The sequence below is a fragment of the Talpa europaea genome (assembly GCF_964194135.1).
Source record: "Talpa europaea genome assembly, chromosome: 2".
Taxonomy (NCBI): Eukaryota; Metazoa; Chordata; class Mammalia; order Eulipotyphla; family Talpidae; genus Talpa; species Talpa europaea.
In genome coordinates, this window is record NC_140068.1 from 36,378,246 (window position 1) to 36,396,601 (window position 18,356).

The window sequence follows — 18,356 nt, forward strand, 5'->3', positions numbered from 1 at the left end:
TTCCCGCTCTGTCTCTGGTGGATCCTTTCACATCCTACACCTCCGGCCTGTACCCCAGTTCTTGTAATCAAAAATAAATAAATCTTTAAAAAAAAAAGAATTGATCATGAAGACAGTCTGATTATATGTCAAAGAATTTGTTGCTTGTTCTTTAATAGGAGAGTAAATGATTCCATTAAACACATTTATAAATACATTTGTAATATGTTTTTAAAATGTCTACTTTTTATGTATTTCTTTCTCATTTTTGTTTCAGTTTCTACAGTCTGGAAGGAAAATGCATTCGAAGGTGGAAGAAAAGTTGATCCTGTGAGTTCAAGTTAGGGAAAGAAAGAAATTTTGATCTACTAGAGAGAATATTAAGGACCTAGAGGTATTTCCATTTTTATACATTCTTAATTTTTTCATCTCATATCTCTAATTCCTCTGATAATTATCTAAAAAAGATCAAGAATTGCTATTCTTATTTCTTGTGTGTTTATGGATTGTTTTTGTGGTATATCATGGACTATAGAGTATATGAATTAAAGTTTGCCAAATGTTATTCAAAGCATTTGTAAAAGTATGTCCAAGCTTCAGTGTCTAATCTAAATCACTTAATTAATGTGGGAGAAGTCAGAACAGCAAAAGTTTCATATTCAAAATAATCAGATTCTGGTTAGTTATGTTGTTTATGTAAGTAAGCAATAAAATCCATTTTTCTTACATATTTTTGAGGGAGTGAAAAAATTTAATGTAGTGTATTATATTATTTATATGGACATTAAAAAGCATGGATCCTGGGCCTCCCCTGGTGGTGCAGCAGTTGAGCGCTGGGCTGCGAGGCTGCCCGCAGCCTCTGCAGCGCCAGTTCGTTCCCCGGCCAGCGAGGGTCCCACAAAAAAAAAAAAAAAGCATGGATCCTGAGGAAGAAAAATTTGACTATGTCTTTTATTGGATGTTGACAGTAGTTTGAGGACACCTAACTTTCTATTCTGTGAATTCTCTACCATATGTAAATGTTTTCCTGCCTGAAGTCTACTCTTAAATGTTATGAATTATTTTCCATGGACTAGTAAAGTGAATCACATTCCTCTTCTAAACCCACAGGCATATGCACACCACACTAGCATATACCCAGAGCTTTCTCTTTCAGATCTCAGCATAAATCAACTAACATACTTTGTCAATTACTTTGTTCATTTTTCAGTTCTCAAGGATTTGAGAAAATGACACCGAATCTCAAATGAGAGGAAATAGTCTGCACCGAGATTCCTCAATAACTCCACTTTAGTAGTGTCATTGATTGAGTGAATGGACAGATTACAGTTTTGTTACACACACAAACCACTAGCAAGGATATGACTTCCTCCATGGAAATGACATCACAGCAGAACTTACCATAGATGAGCTTTCTAGGTGTTACATATTTCACCTTTCTCCCACCTGCAGATCACAGCTGATGATGTCACTTGAATTGTGGACAGGCAGATAATGTAAGTCATGAGTGTGGAAAGAACCTTGGAACTGGAAACATACTGAGGTCAAGTTCCGCTGTGGCCTCTTAGCTCTTCTATCTCCTTTGAATTTTCATGTTTTTATCTCTAAAATGGGCAAGACACCACATTTTCATTATTTTCTAAGATTTCAGATGAAGTCATGTAGGTGAACATTCAGAAGGATTATTTTTAGTAGTGTTATTATCACTATCAGTAACTATAAGTTTTCTGAGAACATGAAAAGAACATGAACTTAGTGAGGAAGGACAACCATGAGATACATTCTGAGAAAGTTGGGGTCATGTTGAGAATGTTTTAAGAAGTATGGAATGGTCATTTGCTTCATCATTTCTCACTATTTCTAAATGACATCCATGCCTCCGGGGGACCCTTGGTTCTTCACTGAGCTTCCTGAATTAATTTCCAGACAATAAGGAAACTTTGGGTTTCGATTCTGGGCTTCTTGGGTTGCCACATTGTTTTCTTTTTCTCGGACATACCTATCACTATCCCCAAGACTGCATTACACAAGGATGGGGAGACTTTGAAATCCCCCATGAAGGGATGGATAAGTGGCTTGCACACTAAAAAATGCAAGGCATCTGCAAAGAGTGTTTAGAGACTACAGTGTTTGCTGGTGACCAACTGGCTGCCTGTATCCTGTTCTCTCATTCTTTTATTCCCTCCAGACATCCTTGGTTTCTTTTCCATTCTTGAGTAGCAATGACTCCTTCATCTGGCATAGCCTCTGGGGATGGAGAGTTAAGGCCTTCTCAGGCCACATGGACCATGCTCTTTTTCTATTGGTCAGAAGGTTTGATGAATGATAAGCAGGTGCTGCTATCTGCCCAGCTCCATCATTCAGCCTCCAGAGATTATTGATACTCATTACAGGCCAGTGAGTTGTTCAGTATAGGAGACTCATGATCAATATAGGTCCCCAATCCAGGAATATTGATGCTCTGAGAAGGCAATAGATTTTCAGCCTTATGCACAGGATGCTAGCAGTCAGTCATGATTTCAAAACTCCTGGCTAAGAATATCCCCCCAAATTTGCTCTTTCAGAAAAGCAGCTATAGGGGCCTTCTGGTGGTGCAAGTGTTAAAGACAGTGCTCTCAAGCTACCACGAGCCACTGCAGCAGGGGTTTGATAACTAGCCGGGCCAGGGAGAAACACACATGGCGCAGCAGACCTCTCCTGCCTTGCCTGATGCTCCCCTCAGCAGTGTATTTCATTAGCTCCACCTGTTCTGCTTCCCAGGCAGTCTCTGGTGAATCCTCTCACCCTCCGCACCTGTAGCTTACACTTCAGCTCTTGTATGCATAAATAAATAATAAATCTTTAAAAAAAAGAAAAGCAGCTATATAAAATTCACTGATGTCTACATTTCAGAGAGCTTGGGAGCTTCTACTATCACTGGAATGTAGTTTCTGTCTTGTATTCCTTTTTACCTCACTCTATTTCCATACTTTGTGACCATGGAGTTCCTAAGAGACATTTGGCAAGTGTTGCAAGCTCCAGTTTGTGAAACTGAAAATCTATTGCCTAAGGCTGAAAATCTATTGCCTTCTCAGAGCATCAATATTCCTGGATTGGGGACCTATATTGATCAGCACTAAGATTAGTGCTGATCTAGCTCTAGGATGCCTGGTAAAAGTCTTTTCATTTTGTCTTTTTTTTTTTTAGCCTGCCAGCAAAAGAGTTTATTTAGCTCAGGTGCAAAGGCTGGTCTACTAACTGCCAGATTGCTTACAAATCTCTGAAATGCTTCCAGCATTAGGCCTTTTCTTGTGCTCTGTGTTGGTAGGTTGCGGAGAAAAGGGGCCTAGCCATGTTGTTCTATGAACTAGACTTTTTAGTTTGTAGAAAGTGTGTAAGACTCCTCCATTGGAGTCTTCAGTGGACCGCTGAGTGGTTGCATTTCTGTCAATGATCTGTAGGTTGAAGGTGGAGCTTGGGGCTGACTGAGTCAGCAGCTGCTGCCAGCCATCACTCCCCTTGACCAATCAGAAGTGGGCAGGAACTGCTTGTGGGAGGGAGAGGCTGACTGCTGACTGACAAATGGAGAAATCCTTAATCAAACCCAGAAGTTTCCTGATGGAACACATGGTCATGACTGTGCTCCGTTGGTAGTTCAAATACTTTTTGGATTCAGAAACATAATGTCTGTTTACACTGTGTCATTGCATGGTAATTCTTTACTTTCTGCACCATTTAGTGTCAGTGTGTTATCTCAGGAAAAAAATGACAGCTCCTAAGGCTCCTTAAGTATATCCTAAATATTGAAGATTTTGGGTAGGAAACATAAATTATTATATATTATATTATTAAATATTATATTATTATATGTTTGGGAAAAATAGTACAGAAATAAATTACCACTCAGTGGATTATGAATAGGCTAGAGAGTGAATAATTTTAAAAGACAACAATAAACATTAAATATTTTCTTTGTATCAGTGATTGCTCTGGAATGTAAAAGTGAATCGAAACAAAAGCAATACTGTAGATTTCATAACTTTCTTTTTTTTAGACTTCCAGAATCCTTCTAAGGATTCTATTTTGCTTATAAAACTGGTAAAAAATTTTAAACAATACTTTGTGATTTCTAGAGTAAGGTGAAAGGCTGGACAATAACTTGGCAAACATTTTACATGGAGCAGTTGAGCAATAGCAAAGTCCTTAAAAAATATTCTTTCAAAAACTCACACACACACACATGGATATATACCTATATGTATATACAGGCTATTAGCAACACTATTTATACCTGTAAAGCAACCAACCCATTCCGAGCAGGTTTATGAACGGTTCTAGCAGCCACATGCTCTTTGCCGTGGTTTGTAGTCACCGCACTGCCCTGTATACACCACTCCTCCACCCTTAACACCGCACTACCACCACACCGCACTTTGTTGCACCACCCTTATAAATCAGTCTCTTAGCTCAGGTGGACCCACTTCAGGTGCCCGCCATCAGGCATGCACCCAGGATCACAGGGCTCTCTCATCTATCCTGATGGCGGGAGGGCAGAAAAGCCTGATACCTTTTTCCTTACCCTACAGTCCACCCCCTCAGGGTTTTCTGCCATATAGTCCATGTATATACAATTTTTTAAGCAAACAAACAGTGCAGCCATGGACCACAAAAGCAAATACATCACAAAATGACTAAACTTAATTTTCCTAGGGGCGGAAAGACAGAGAAGTTACCGGTACCAGCAATGGGAGATCCCTCCCATCGGGCAAAATACATGCCAATTTGGCATCTGAGGACAATATTGTCGCTGGCATCAGTGGCCTTCCAGGTCGTGAGTACCACACTCGCTTTGCCAGTGAAGAGGCATCAGTGGGTTCTACATGCAGCAGGAGTGGAGAGCTCATAATGGGCCACAGAGTTATTACAAATGTCCCCTTGAGGATTGCCCGCTGATCTGCCATTCCAGGGTGGGTAACACGCACCCGTGGCGGCCACTGCGCACTCACCCATGGTTTTATCTGTAAATCGGCCTCCAGGCCATGACCCCAAGGGGCTATCAGAGCCACCCACCGCATGTGGGGAGCCTTCACTGTCCAGGGCCATTCCCAGTCCACAGTCTGCCCTGGGTCCACTCCAGTTGGGGCTGGCAATAGGATGTTGCCCTGCTGTCCAAGTCCCGGTTTTAATAAGACGTCTGAAGTCTTTATTTGTAATTGGATGGGAGCAGCGGCACGATGTAGCAATGCCTCCACTGGAGCCAGGCCACCTATCCTGCTCCTCTCATTCAATGTCTGCAACACCTCCCATAGACGTTGGCTCCACCCGGCCAGCGTCTGGGTGGGGGCAGTGGCTCTTAGTCCTTGCTTCAGCAGGCCATTATACCTCTCTATAATCCCTGAAGCTTTGGGATTATAGGGAGTGTGAAACTTCCATTCAACACCCATGTTCTTGGCCCACTGCTGCACCTGGGCTCCTGTAAAATGAGTCCCTTGATCGCTCTCCACTACCAGCGGACGTCCATATGCAGCACATAGGCGTGCCAGTGCTGTCAACACTGCCTTTTGGTCCGCATGTGGAGCAGGGTAAGCTGCCAATAACCTGGTAGCATATTGTTGTCCATCGGAGCGAGGTAGTAGTCCAATGATGTCAATCTGCCAGCGTGTCAGGGGTACTTGCCTCCACAACACCTGGCCTGTAGATGCAAAAGGTCTCCGGGGGTAAGTCCTAGAACATACTACACATGTTTCGCATGCAGTCTGGATTTCTTTTAAAGTTACAGGTAGACCCCAGGCACACACAGTGGCCCACATTATCTTCTGCCCTGCGTGGAGCAAGCGTCTGTGTAGCCACTGCGCAACATCTCGCCCTGGAGCAGTTTCAAGCCATCGAACCCGGGCTAGGGTATCTGCCTCATCGTTGCCTGGTGAGGCTAATGGGGCATGTCCTGTGACATGATAAACAGTCACCTGCTTCTGATGCCCCAGATCCCATAGATCTTTCCATAGGGCCTGGCCCCACAATGGCTGATGCATAACTGTCCAGTCATTTAGATTCCACGTGGAAATCCACAGTGTCAGACCCCTGTACACAGCCCAACTGTAGTACAGATTACTAGAGGGGAAGGCTCATGGGCCACCACCATCCATACTGCTCGCAGTTCAGCCCATTGGCTGCTCTGTCCAGTCCTGGTTTCAAACCAGATAGTGTCTGTTTCTGGGTGTACAGCCACCGCTGTCCAAGAGGCTGGCTGGCCCCAGCTGGAGCCGTCCGTATACCAGGCCTCTGCTGGAATCGGTGCTCGACCCTCCTTGTAGGGACTAGCTTCAGGTTTGGCTTCTATACAGGCTTCTGAAGTTGGTTCCATACTAATATATGTCACAGGACCAAGAACCTCCTGCAACTCCACCCTTAAGGGGCTAGTTGACAGGGTGCAGCGCTGTTTTAAGTATGCCCCCCCACTTTGCCAAAGTGGGCATTTGAGCAGTGCCACTATGGGGCTTTGTTGTCCAGTCCCATACCCATCCAGCTATTGGGTAAGTGGTTCTCACTGAGACAGGGGCTGTGGCAGTTATACTTTCTGTGGCTAGTAAGGCTGCATATACCACAGCTAACTGTTTCTCAATTAAGGAATACCTAACCTCAGCTCCCTTCCAGAGTTGGGACCAGAACCCAATAGGCTGTCGTAGCCTCTGATTTCTGCCAGAGTCCCCACCCGAACACTTCCTGAGTAACATGCACATCAAGCTCACAGGGTCGGGCTGGGTCAAAAACTGCAAGGCCTGAGCAGTCTTTATAGTTCGTTTGGCCATTGCAAATGCTGTGTCTGCCTCAGCTGACCAATCCCACCTGGCTCCCTTACGTATTAACATACAAGGGTTGTAAGAGCTGGGCCATGTGAGGTATAAATGCCCTCCAGTAACCCAGCAGACCCAGAAAGGCTTGCAGCTGCTTCACTGTGGTTGGAGTGGGGTAAGCTTGCACTTTATCTATCACAGCTTCAGGGATAACCTTTGTCTTACCCGACCAAACAACTCCCAGGAACTTCACTGACAGTCCAGGCCCCTGCATTTTGCTCTCGTTGATTGCCCAGCCGCATGTTTTCAGGTGTGTTAATAAGAGAGGTACTACCTTTTCCAGATCTGTAAGAGAGTCACTTGTCAATAAAATATCATCAATATAATGGTATAAATGCACTGAAGATGGCCTTTCCCACCGGGCCAGATCTGCTGCCACCAGCCCGTGACACAGAGTAGGGCTGTGCAGGTATCCCTGTGGCAGTACAGTGAATGTCCATTGCCGGCCTTCCCAGGTGAAGGCGAACTGGTCTTGACTTCCTGGGGCTATATCTATCGAAAAAAAAGCATTTGCCAGATCGGCTACAAAATGGTACATTCCCAGCTCGTGGCTCAGACGATCCATCAAATCTGCCACTGAAGGCACTGCAGCATGCAAGGGGGGAACTACCTTATTCAATTCACGATAATCTACTGTCATGCGCCAAGAGCCATCGGGCTTCTTCACCGGCCACACTGGCGAATTGTAGGGGCTGTGGGCAGTACGCACAATGCCCACTTTCTCCAGCTCTGATATTGTGCCTGTAATTTCTTTGTAGCCTCCAGGCAACTGATATTTCTTGGTATTAGTCACTCGCCTAGGGACTGGCAGTTGTATGGGCAGATGTTTAGCATGTCCTCCCACCACTGCCTTTACCACATGCACTCTAAGGCGAAACTCTCCGACTGTGGTTTCTAGCCATAAGCCACGTAGTACATCCACCCCCAGGATGTACCCCGGGATGGGCGATACATATACTTTATACTCTTTCGGGGGTAATCACCCAATCCCCAGAGATAGTTTTACTGCTGTCACCTTGACACTCTGGCCTCCATAGCCATCAATAAGTAGACCCATGAAATCTTTCTGGATTTTCATAGAGCAGAGTACATTCTGCTCCTGTGTCTACTAGAGCTAAAACCCTTTGTATGTAAGTCGGGGACCAGTGGATGGCAAGCTCCACACGTGGCCTCCGGTCCCCACCCGTCCCCTGTGGATGGGTTCCTTGGCCCTCACCCTATTCAAAGGATATCAGGCCATCACCCGAGGATGGGGCTGGCAGCAAGTGGTCTTCCAGGCGCAGGGCGTCTGAGGCCTGGGGCTTCCAGGCTCCCCCTGAGCAGCAGTCCTTCTCATGGGTGTGAACCTCTGGTCTTCTCGCAGCTGCTGCCATAATTCCAATAAATATGCATTGGGCTGCGCGTCTATTTTAGTGCCATCTACCCCTGCTCTTATTAAATCCATCCACATTTGGTTACGGGTGACTTTTATAGGTTCTGTGATGCCAAGAGTCCTCCTTGTCCTCCTTGGAATTCCTTTTGACCTTTCAGAAACTACCCGTATTCCTTTCTGAGAGCGCCGGCTCTCAACTTCTCCCAAGCTGGCTATCATTGTGGTGACGTCATGTATCTGACGTCCCACATAGGGTGCTAGTACTGCCATGAGAAATCCAAATGTAGATGAGGGGGCATTCTTTAATACCAAGTCTCTCATCCCTGCTGTGAAACGCTCGTCGTCAGGACCACGCGTATTCACATTAAACATGGCCTGCCGCATCCCCCAATTCCCGAAGTACCTGCACCAGCTCGGCGTATGTCTGCCATCTGCTTACTGTCTCCGGCACGTCTCCCGCATCAGCCCATACTGTCCGTATGGCAGCCAATATCCACTCCAGAAGGGTGTGGTCGCCCTGGCCATACCGCTGGCTGTTCTGCAGCCTCTGTCTCATGGATGGGTGTGAAGTCACAGAGGCCAGTCTCTCCATCTCTTGAGCCGTGCAAATAATCTCATCCACCCCCAGGTCCCATAAATGTAGCAGCCAGGCTGCCAAGGATTCCCCTGGTTTCTGGCGGAACTGTTTGCCCAAGTCCACCAGTTCCGCCTGGGTGTAAGGTCGGCAGGTAGTAAATTCTGTCATCTGTGGTGGTCCCGCAGCCAGCCAGACCCCCTGGGGCCATGGGTCGCTGCCGCTTCATTTTCTGAGTCACCACCGGGCGGGCCGGAGCATGGGCCCAGCCTCCCCCTCCTCTCCAGAGGAGTCTTGCATCTCGGGGGTCGTGGGTTGGTTTACCACCGCCGGTTGGGACTCAGGCAAAGGTTCAGTCTCCCTCTCCCCCTCTCCTGAGCAGGGGTCAGGCATCTCTGGAGTTGCAGGCTGGTTTGCCACCACCGACTGAGATTCGGGCAAAGGGCCAGCCTCCCTCTCCTTCCTTCCTGAGACGGAGTCTGGCATCTCCGGAGGGGTGGGTTGGTTTCTCCGAACTTCTTCCTCCAGAATCCTCAAATGTTGTTGTATCCGCATCTCTTCTCGCATCTCTTCTCGCATCTCATCCAGTACTTGCTGGATCCTAGATTGCTCTTTCTGCCTGGACTCTCGCAGAGCCGTGAGAAACACCCATCCCACGGCTCCTGCCGCCTCGCGGGCACTGCATCCACTCAGGGTTTCTTCTATTTCATACAGGGCCTGTTCCAACTGCCCCGGGGATCCATCTACCTCTGGCCATTCCTGGGGAGGTGCCCACTGGGTGAGGAGGTCGGCCACCAGGTACCATCTGCTCGTGGCCGGCCATCCGGGGATCCCTCTCCAGATTTCAAAGGGTTTCGTCTGCGTAGAGCTGTCCTGCCTCGAACCATCCTGCCGTCTACACCAGTTGTAAAGCAACCAATCCATTCCAAGCAGGTTTATGAACGGTTCTAGCAGCCACATGCTCTTCGCCGTGGTTGTAGTTGCTCCAACACTCCTTCGTACACTCCACTCCTCCACCCTCGACACCGCACTACCACCACACCGCACTCTGCTGCACCACCCTTATATTATCAGTCTTTTAGTGCAGGTGTACCCACTTCAGGTGCCCGCCATCAGGCATGCACCCAGGATCACAGGGCTCCCTCATCTATCCTGATGGCGGAAGGGCAGAAAAGCCTGATACCTTTTACCTTACCCTACAATACCTAAGCTCAAAGCAGAAGACTTTCTTTAAAGAATTTGAACTGTCTATATGGGAAAGTTAATATTTTAAGTGGAAATTAGGGCTTCCTAGTAAATCCTCCTTTGTTTTGATATTTGGGATGAAGGCACTCAGACAGGCTGTGTGGACCCCTCCAGAGCACCTCAAAGGGAAACCTACTAGTTAATATCACTACTGGCTTGTGGTCAACACTCCTAATTAGGAAAAAGGCATGTTGAGGAAACAGACTGCAGGGCAGGAACAGGGCACTGAGAAGGTTTTCTATGATCCAGCAGACCAGGTAAAGGAAGAGTCAGAGTCCTCAGTGGCTTTTGTAGGCTTTTATTGGGATTTACCAGGTACACAGCAGGCAGGGGTGCTGGGGGGCCGGGAGGCTGGCAGGCCTCCCAGCCCCCAGAAAGTCTTCACTCTATCTGGGCTCTCTGGCATTCTCTCTCTCTCTCGGCTTCTGCTGCTTCTTTCTCAGCTTCTCTTTTGACCCTTAAAAAGCACAGTCTTAGCCCAGGTGAATCCCATCTACCTATGCCCATACTCTATTCCAGGTGCCCGCCATCAGGCATGCATTCAGGACTGCAAGGATCCATCATCTATCCTGATGGCAGGAGGGCAGAAAAGCTGGACATTTTTCCTTACCCTACACAGACCCAGTGGATTTCCATGGTAATCAGCATAGTCTTTCATTCTTAAACAAATTAAAAAAACACTATATATTGAGGAAAACCAGCAATACAAAAAAAAAGACAAAATCAAAATGGACAATTGAGATTATTGAAATTAAAGGAAACAGCATAGAGAATAGCAAGAATATTTTACAAAAAATTAATGAGCATTCTGTGAGAAAATCAAGAATATATTGCAACAGGAAACTACAGTGGACTACTATAAAAAAAGGAGTAATTTGAAAAAATTAATGTAGCAGATGCCATTGGTGTTCTGCCTCATCTAAGACTTACCTCATCTAAGACTTAAACTCTCATCCCCCAAGTTTCTAGAATTGTTGCTGGCAACTAGCTCTTAGCCCTTCCTCAGCTGAAGAAAACCATTTGAGACAGAATCACAATAGGGTCCTCTTTGTGATCAATTGGCTGGTGATTCAGCTCCAAAATCTGATTTTAGGGTCTGCTTTATCAGTAGCTGGAAAGAAGGTTCTGAGGCAAAGATTTGCTTTCAGGAAGTTACTGGGGAGTGTACACAGGTTCTGAACCTAGGAGGGAGTGGAGAAGGCAGGATTGCACAGAAATTGTAGAATGATGAAGTTGTCAACAAAGACCTCAATTCTTAGAGTTCTGGTGTTAGGATAGCCCTTCAAAATTGTCCAAAAACTGGGGGCAGGAGCTATGTCTTACCTACTCCTTTATTAACCAATCTCTGTATATAAGATGCCACTAAAGCTATAAACTATGACTGGTGAGAGGCTTAATTATGCCTATCCTTTGTAGACCAAAATCAACAATGGAAGATTCTTCACAGATCTCTATTCAGACTCTGCCAGTGTCCTGCTGCCACCAACTGTGTCTTTGAAACTTTAGGGAAGCACCTGAGAGGAGAGGAGAGGAGAGAAGGAGGCAGCTGAACAGAGTGGGAAGGATGATGATGGATTCTCTTTAGAGCTACAATGGGTCAGCAGGAGTGATTATGATACTGTGAGATGTGGGATCCAACATAAGAAAATGTTCATATAGTGATTCCACTAGTTTGGTGGGAAATTAGGAATTAGGAGAAGTGAATAGAGGTATATATAGACATGTGTGGTTTAGGGATTGGAGATCTTCCAACCTCCAGCTCTTTGAAAAGATCGACCAGGTATCTTCTGGCTCCACTTCATCCCTCAGATCCCTCAGTGAGGCCCAACTCTCTCCCCTACACAGGACACACACACATCTTTCAGTGCTGCCCTCTCCTTCCAGCCCACACTTGCCAGCCCTCCTCTAATCTCCTGCTCTAAAGCACCCTGCACACCCAGCGCTCCACACATTCCATGGGGTCAGTACACAGTTCCCAAGGCTCTTTCATCATTGGAAGACCAGATGGTTGTTGCTAAGCAGAGTATACAGGGCACAACTGTTGCCAACTGTCTAACGCAAGGTAGTTCATGGTATTTCTCAGTTTGCCTGGATTATCAACAGAGGAAGTGATGATTTCCCAGTTTACAACAAAAGCTGATGTAACTCATGACCTGTAATAAAAATGATAATTTTGTTCTATGACTAATTTTAGTCAAGCCCAGAAAAAAACATTTATTCACTTTATTTTATTTGTAGCATAATGGTGAGTTCTGCTGAAGGAAATTACAAAAGAAAGAGTTGGCTAAGTTTGGAAGGTTTGGGTAGATGTGGGAATATAATATTAATGGCCATGAAGTTTCTTTTTAGAGTGATGAAAATGTTCTGAAATTGATTATGGTAATGGATGCATACCTCTGAATATACTAAAACTTTGTATATTTTAAATTGGTGACTTTTATAGTATGTGAGTTATGTCAATGAGGTTATTATAAAAATAAATAAATAGATGACATTGAGTTATTCTTACACAATAAGAGCACATTTTTGGATTGGGATAAATGAGCACTTATATGCTTGCTCTTTGTTATACTTAATCAAGTGACTCGAACTTAGTTGTATAAGCCCACACAACTTACACATGGAAGTCACTTGAAATTAATAGGACAATTCGGCTCCACTTTGTACTAGTGCTATGATATGTGGTCAGTTCCTTCATTTCACTGAGCCTCAATTCTTCATCTACAAAATGGAGGTAGTAGCATTCATTGTGAAAGGAAATATCAATAGGACATGTACATAAGGAAGTTTTTGTTTGCTCAAGGTCACGACTCAGCAAATGAGTTGTGGTGGTAGTGGTGGACCCTCCCCCACCAATCAATCAATCAATCAATCAATCAAATATTTGATTGTATAGTTGAACATTGTTTTAATCATGAGAAGGGGTCACACTGGTCGATTTTCATTTCTAAAGGAATAATACTGTAAAGACTGATACAATGGGAAACAGAATGGTCATTTGGAATTTACTGGTCTAAAATAATTTCTGACTTAATCAAACTGATAATCGAATGCCATTTGTTGAGGAAATAATTCAATGTGTGAAATAATGAAAAAATATTTAATTATTATGAAATAATATTGATGCAATAATTATTGATGAAATAATTATTATTGATGAAATAATTCAATGTATCTCATTCACTTAGTTTTTACATGTATAACCAAATAAATATTTTGACATGATTAATTTCAAGATCTTAATGGTTAAATGGGCAAGAAAGATAAGAATTTTTAAAATATAAGGAATAATGTCTTTGTCATTGTACTTTCAATTGTTGAATGATGACTGGAGAGTGATTTTATGAATGGAGGCTGTCCCTGGTGCAGCCTGGGGTTGTTCAGTGTGGAAGGGCTCTCAACTGCTCTGTGGTAGGTAATAGAAGAGCCCTTTAAAAATCCTCTTGTGACCGATGGGCTGTTGACATATATTGGATGCTGCCCGGGTGCTAATCACCTCACTCATTTACATCCTTATCTCTTTCATTTCTCCCAACCATGCCTCCCCATGGTTTGTTACTGAGCAAATGAGAACAGTCTCCACAGCTTGAAAATATGTATACTTCCCATGGTATTTTAGACAAAATTACAATCTTTGGAGGGGTACTAGGAGAAAAAAAACCAAATCAAACTTAAGGACCCTGAGACCATGACTAGAGAATTAGTAAAGAAAGGAAAAGAGTATTTATAGAATCCTAGATATGTATTCTGTTAAAAGCAACAGGACCTAGAAAGTACTGCTGAGTCTCTCCTTTTATACTTTAGTCTGCTTTATTTAATAGGTTATTTTGAAATATATATGAAATAAAATTGTCAGCTGAGAATGGCTAGTGTCCTTAAGACAAGAAACAGCTAGTGTTGGGGAGGATGTGGAGAGAAGGGAACTCTGTGCACTGTTGATGGGTTTGTAAATCGGTGCAGTCATTATGGAAAGCAGCATGGAAGTCCCTGGAAAAATTAAAAATAGACAATGGCAAGGGAAATGAAAGCAAAAACAAACATTTGGGAGTACATAAAATTAAAAAGTTTTTGCACAGTGAAAGAAAACACCAGCATATTAAAAAGTCTACTGAAATGGAGATATTTGCATATCACACACCCAATCAGGGGCTAGTATCCAGGTTTTATGAAGAACTCATCAAGGAACAACAAAAAGACAAACAACCCAATTTCAAAATCATCAAAGAACCTGAATGCACACATTTTCCAAAGAAGATGACTAACAGACATGAAAAAATATTCAGTTTCTTTCTTAATAGGCTAATGAAAATCAAAACTACACTGAGATCGTTGATATAAGAATGGCTTACAAAAAAGAGAGACCACTAACAACAAGTGTTGATGAGGCCGTGGAGAAAGAAGAATCCTTATACACTGCTGGTGGGTATGTAAATTGGTAATGCCATTTCGGAAAGCAGTGTGGACCATTCTTAAAAGGCTAAAAATAGAATTATATGATCCAGCGATTCTACTTCTATGTATCTGAACAATATGAAACCCTTAACTCAAAGAATTATATGCACCAAATATTCATGGCAGTATTCTTTGCAATAGAGTCAGAAGCAACCTAAGTGCCCATCAGCAAGTTGATGAATAAAGATTTGATATATATATATATATATATATATACACACACACAATTAAATATTACTCAGTTACTAAAAAAAGATGAATCCTGACATTTGCAACAACTTAGAGGGTATTATGTTTAGTGAAATAACTCAGGCAGAATATGATTTCACCTCCTATGTGGTACATAAAGAAACACGCAAATGAACTACATGAAACAAAACTAAACTTTTAGACTATAAGACTAAATTAGTGGTTACCAGAAAGGAAAGGCCAAGTAAAAGGCATAAACTATATTGTGAAGGATGGAATTGGGCTTTTAGTAGTAAACTTAATGTAGTATATACAGATGTTAATATTTATTTTCTTTTTTAAATTATTTTTAAATTTTTTTACATCATTGTTCATTTTTAAACAATATTTGCTTCCCCCCACCCCCTCAGGTATAGTCCCCATGGAATTTCCTTCCCCAATACACCTGCGCACCATCACCTCAGTCCCCTGTGCTCCTCCTTCCCTCCCTCTGATCCCTCTCCCTCCTCCTCCCCTACGGTATGTCTCTGATTTATAATTGTCCATTTTTGCTTTGCTGTGTTTTGTACTGTTACTATTTTTTACACTGATGTCTTATTTGGTTCCCCTATATTCCTGCTACAAGTGAAACCATCTGATATTTTTCTTTTTCCTTCTGGCTTATTTCACTGAACATAATTCCTTCTAGCTCCATCCATGTTGCTGTGAATGGCATGAGTTTATCTTTTTTGATTGCTGAATAATATTCCATTGTGTATATATACCACAAGATGTTGATATTTAATAATGCATTCCTGATGCATACATATTGTTATAATGCAATGTCAACAAAAAATTAAAAAATTAGACTTTCTTTCCTACTTTGCTTTTCCCATCCCCAAATTCAGCTTCCTGAACAAGCAGATTGTGTAGTCACATGAAGCACGGCTCTCAAAATGGACCCCACCCTTGGTTTAATGTCCTGCTATGGACTTCTGGAAATGCTCAATGATATTATCTTTGGACTTGGGTTTGGTGAGTGACCACAAATGAAACCAGGGTAGCATGCCAGCAGCAGCTTACATGTAGATGGTCCCAGCTGCTGAGCTCATGTGGCCTTCTGGCATGCATGTGTCTGGGCATCTGTGCCAGGGGTCTTCAATGGGGTGACCAGAGTTAAAACCTGGAGCCAGACAGACAGATTTGGGGCAGTTGAAGCAGCAGCAGCAGTGCAGCAATTGTGGCAGTGAAGTCAGCTCTCGGGGAGAGAAAAGACTTTGCATGGGGTCAACACTCACTGTGGTGGCTGGTGACTTTCTGGTCCATCCTTGAGGCCCATCTCTGTGCATTTACACAAATACGAATTTTCCAATCTGCGCATAGGGTCAGGAAACCTGGGGACTGAGCAGTATACATTGTTAGGAAGTTATTACAAAGTCAGCACATACACAGGGAGGTTTTGAGAAAGCATATCAGGGGTTTATTAGAATTCTTCAAAGATTTTTTAGTTTTTGGCTTTGAAAACCACTGCAACATTGCAAAGCAAATATTCACAGACTCAGAAGTAGGAAATAAATTTAAAGATTATCACTTGACAGAGAATGTTATTTTCAAAAATGATACAATTTAAAAAATAAACATGTTTGGAATTTTTTTTAAACAACTTTATTTTATTATTATTATTTTTTTAAGATGTATTTATTTACACAAGCACTGGGTACAGTCAGAAGTGCTGGAGGGTGAGAGAATTCACCAGAGCCAGAGCAGAGAGCAGAGCAGGCAGAGTGATGAAGTACACTGCTGAGGGGAGCAGCGGGCAGCAGGAGAGGTCTGCGCGCCATGTGGGACCCTCAACCGGTGGCCGGGGATCGAACTGGCGCTGCAGAGGCTGAGGGCAGCTTCGCAACCCAGCGCTCAACTGCTGCGCCACCAGGGAGGCCCTGTTTGGAATTTTTTTTTAAAGAATGTTATTTCCACATGGCATTTCACATACGCCATTAATGAGACAAGTTTAAAATAAATTTTTCCTTGTAACGGAATGTATTTCTTTTTTTCAATTATTTTAATGCTTTATTTATTATGCATACAAGAGCAGGGGTACAGGCCAGAGGTGTGGGGGGGTGAGAGGATTCACCAGAGACAGAGTGGGGAGCAGAACAAGCAGATCCACTGAAATACACTGCTGAGGGGAGCAGCAGGTGAGACACGAGAGGTCTGCTGCGCCTTGTGGGTCAGCACTGTAGCTGGGGATAGAACTCATGCCACAGTGGCTGGCCAAAGTTTGGTAGTACTGTCTTTAACCCCAGCGCCACCAAGGAGGCCCCGGTAATGGAATGTATTTAACAGATATTTTGAAGTATATGGAAATATGGACATAATGAAGCACCATTTAGTTTCTTGTACAATCTCTACAAGTTTTGGGAATTGTCAGAGTAAACATTAAAATGCCATTTATAAATTTACATTTAAGATGAAATTCAGATTTACATGGTATTGATTTGTATGAGAAAGTCTTAAAAATTTAAATATTTAAAAAGTTATTTTCTAAGAATCAACAGATCTAGATATGCTAAATTCTATTATGAAATAATTTATCAGAAATCTCAATGATAACACTACTATAAAATACATTTAACAACTTCAGTAAGTTTGCATCATCAGAAAATTCATTCTGAAAATTAAAAATTACCAAAATTATCTGTGATTTTTATATTAGTTTTCACTTTTCATTTTGTGCTGGTCTCCACAAAATATACTATTGATTCCTGGGGCCTCCCTGGTGGCGGTGGGGTTAAAGTCTCAATGCTGTCAATCTTTCACCAGCCACTGTGCCTGAGTTCCATCCCCAGCCAGGGAGCTGACCCACATGGCACAGCAGACCTCTCCTGTCTCGCCAGCTGCTCCCCTCAGCAGTGCGTTTCAGTCGATCTGCCTCATCTGCTTAAGTAAAAAATAAATGAATATTTAAAAAACCATATTGCAGATTCCATCCATCCCCTTGACTTCCTATGAGACACCTCATGCACACATCTTTTTGAACCCACTATGTCCTTCTATTTTGACATCCCTTTGGTTATGTTGTTTCCCTGGCTTGGAATTCCCTTCCTGTCCTCTCATCTATAAATCCTACTCACGTTTTCATATTCAGCTCCACTTTATAAAAATACTATATTCCTCTAGTACTTTGCACACATATTTATTATAGTCTTACTGTTTTGTGCAAACATTAGTTGTTTCTGTGTCCCTTGATTTTTGTTTTTCCAAGACTGATCTTCTCAATCAAGATTTTACATTTTAATATACACCATTTCTTAACACCTAGTACTGTGCTTTTTAGATTTTGGAAGTTTAATGAACAGGAGTTTTGAGGAGAATACCAGTTAAAATAAGAAGATGTATACACTTGGGCAGAGGCAGTGATCGGGTTTCTCCAAATGATAAGAGAACATATGATGAGAGAGCAAGGATGATCTCTCCTAGTTTAAGAAGGGAAACAACATGTAAGATATTAGGGACAAGTGGAAGTTTGTCAGACAAAAAGAACAGAGGAGAAGGGTCCAACATCAAAGGCAGAAGGATGTCAGGTGCAAAGACCTGGAGGGGGAGAGGACCCCTGAGGCCCAGGAACTGAGGGGCTCTCCTCCTCAGGTGCATCGTTGTTCTAGCATGCTTTGGCAGAGAAAGAATGTATTGTTGGTCAACAATCATAGCATATTGTTCTCTCCTTCCAGAC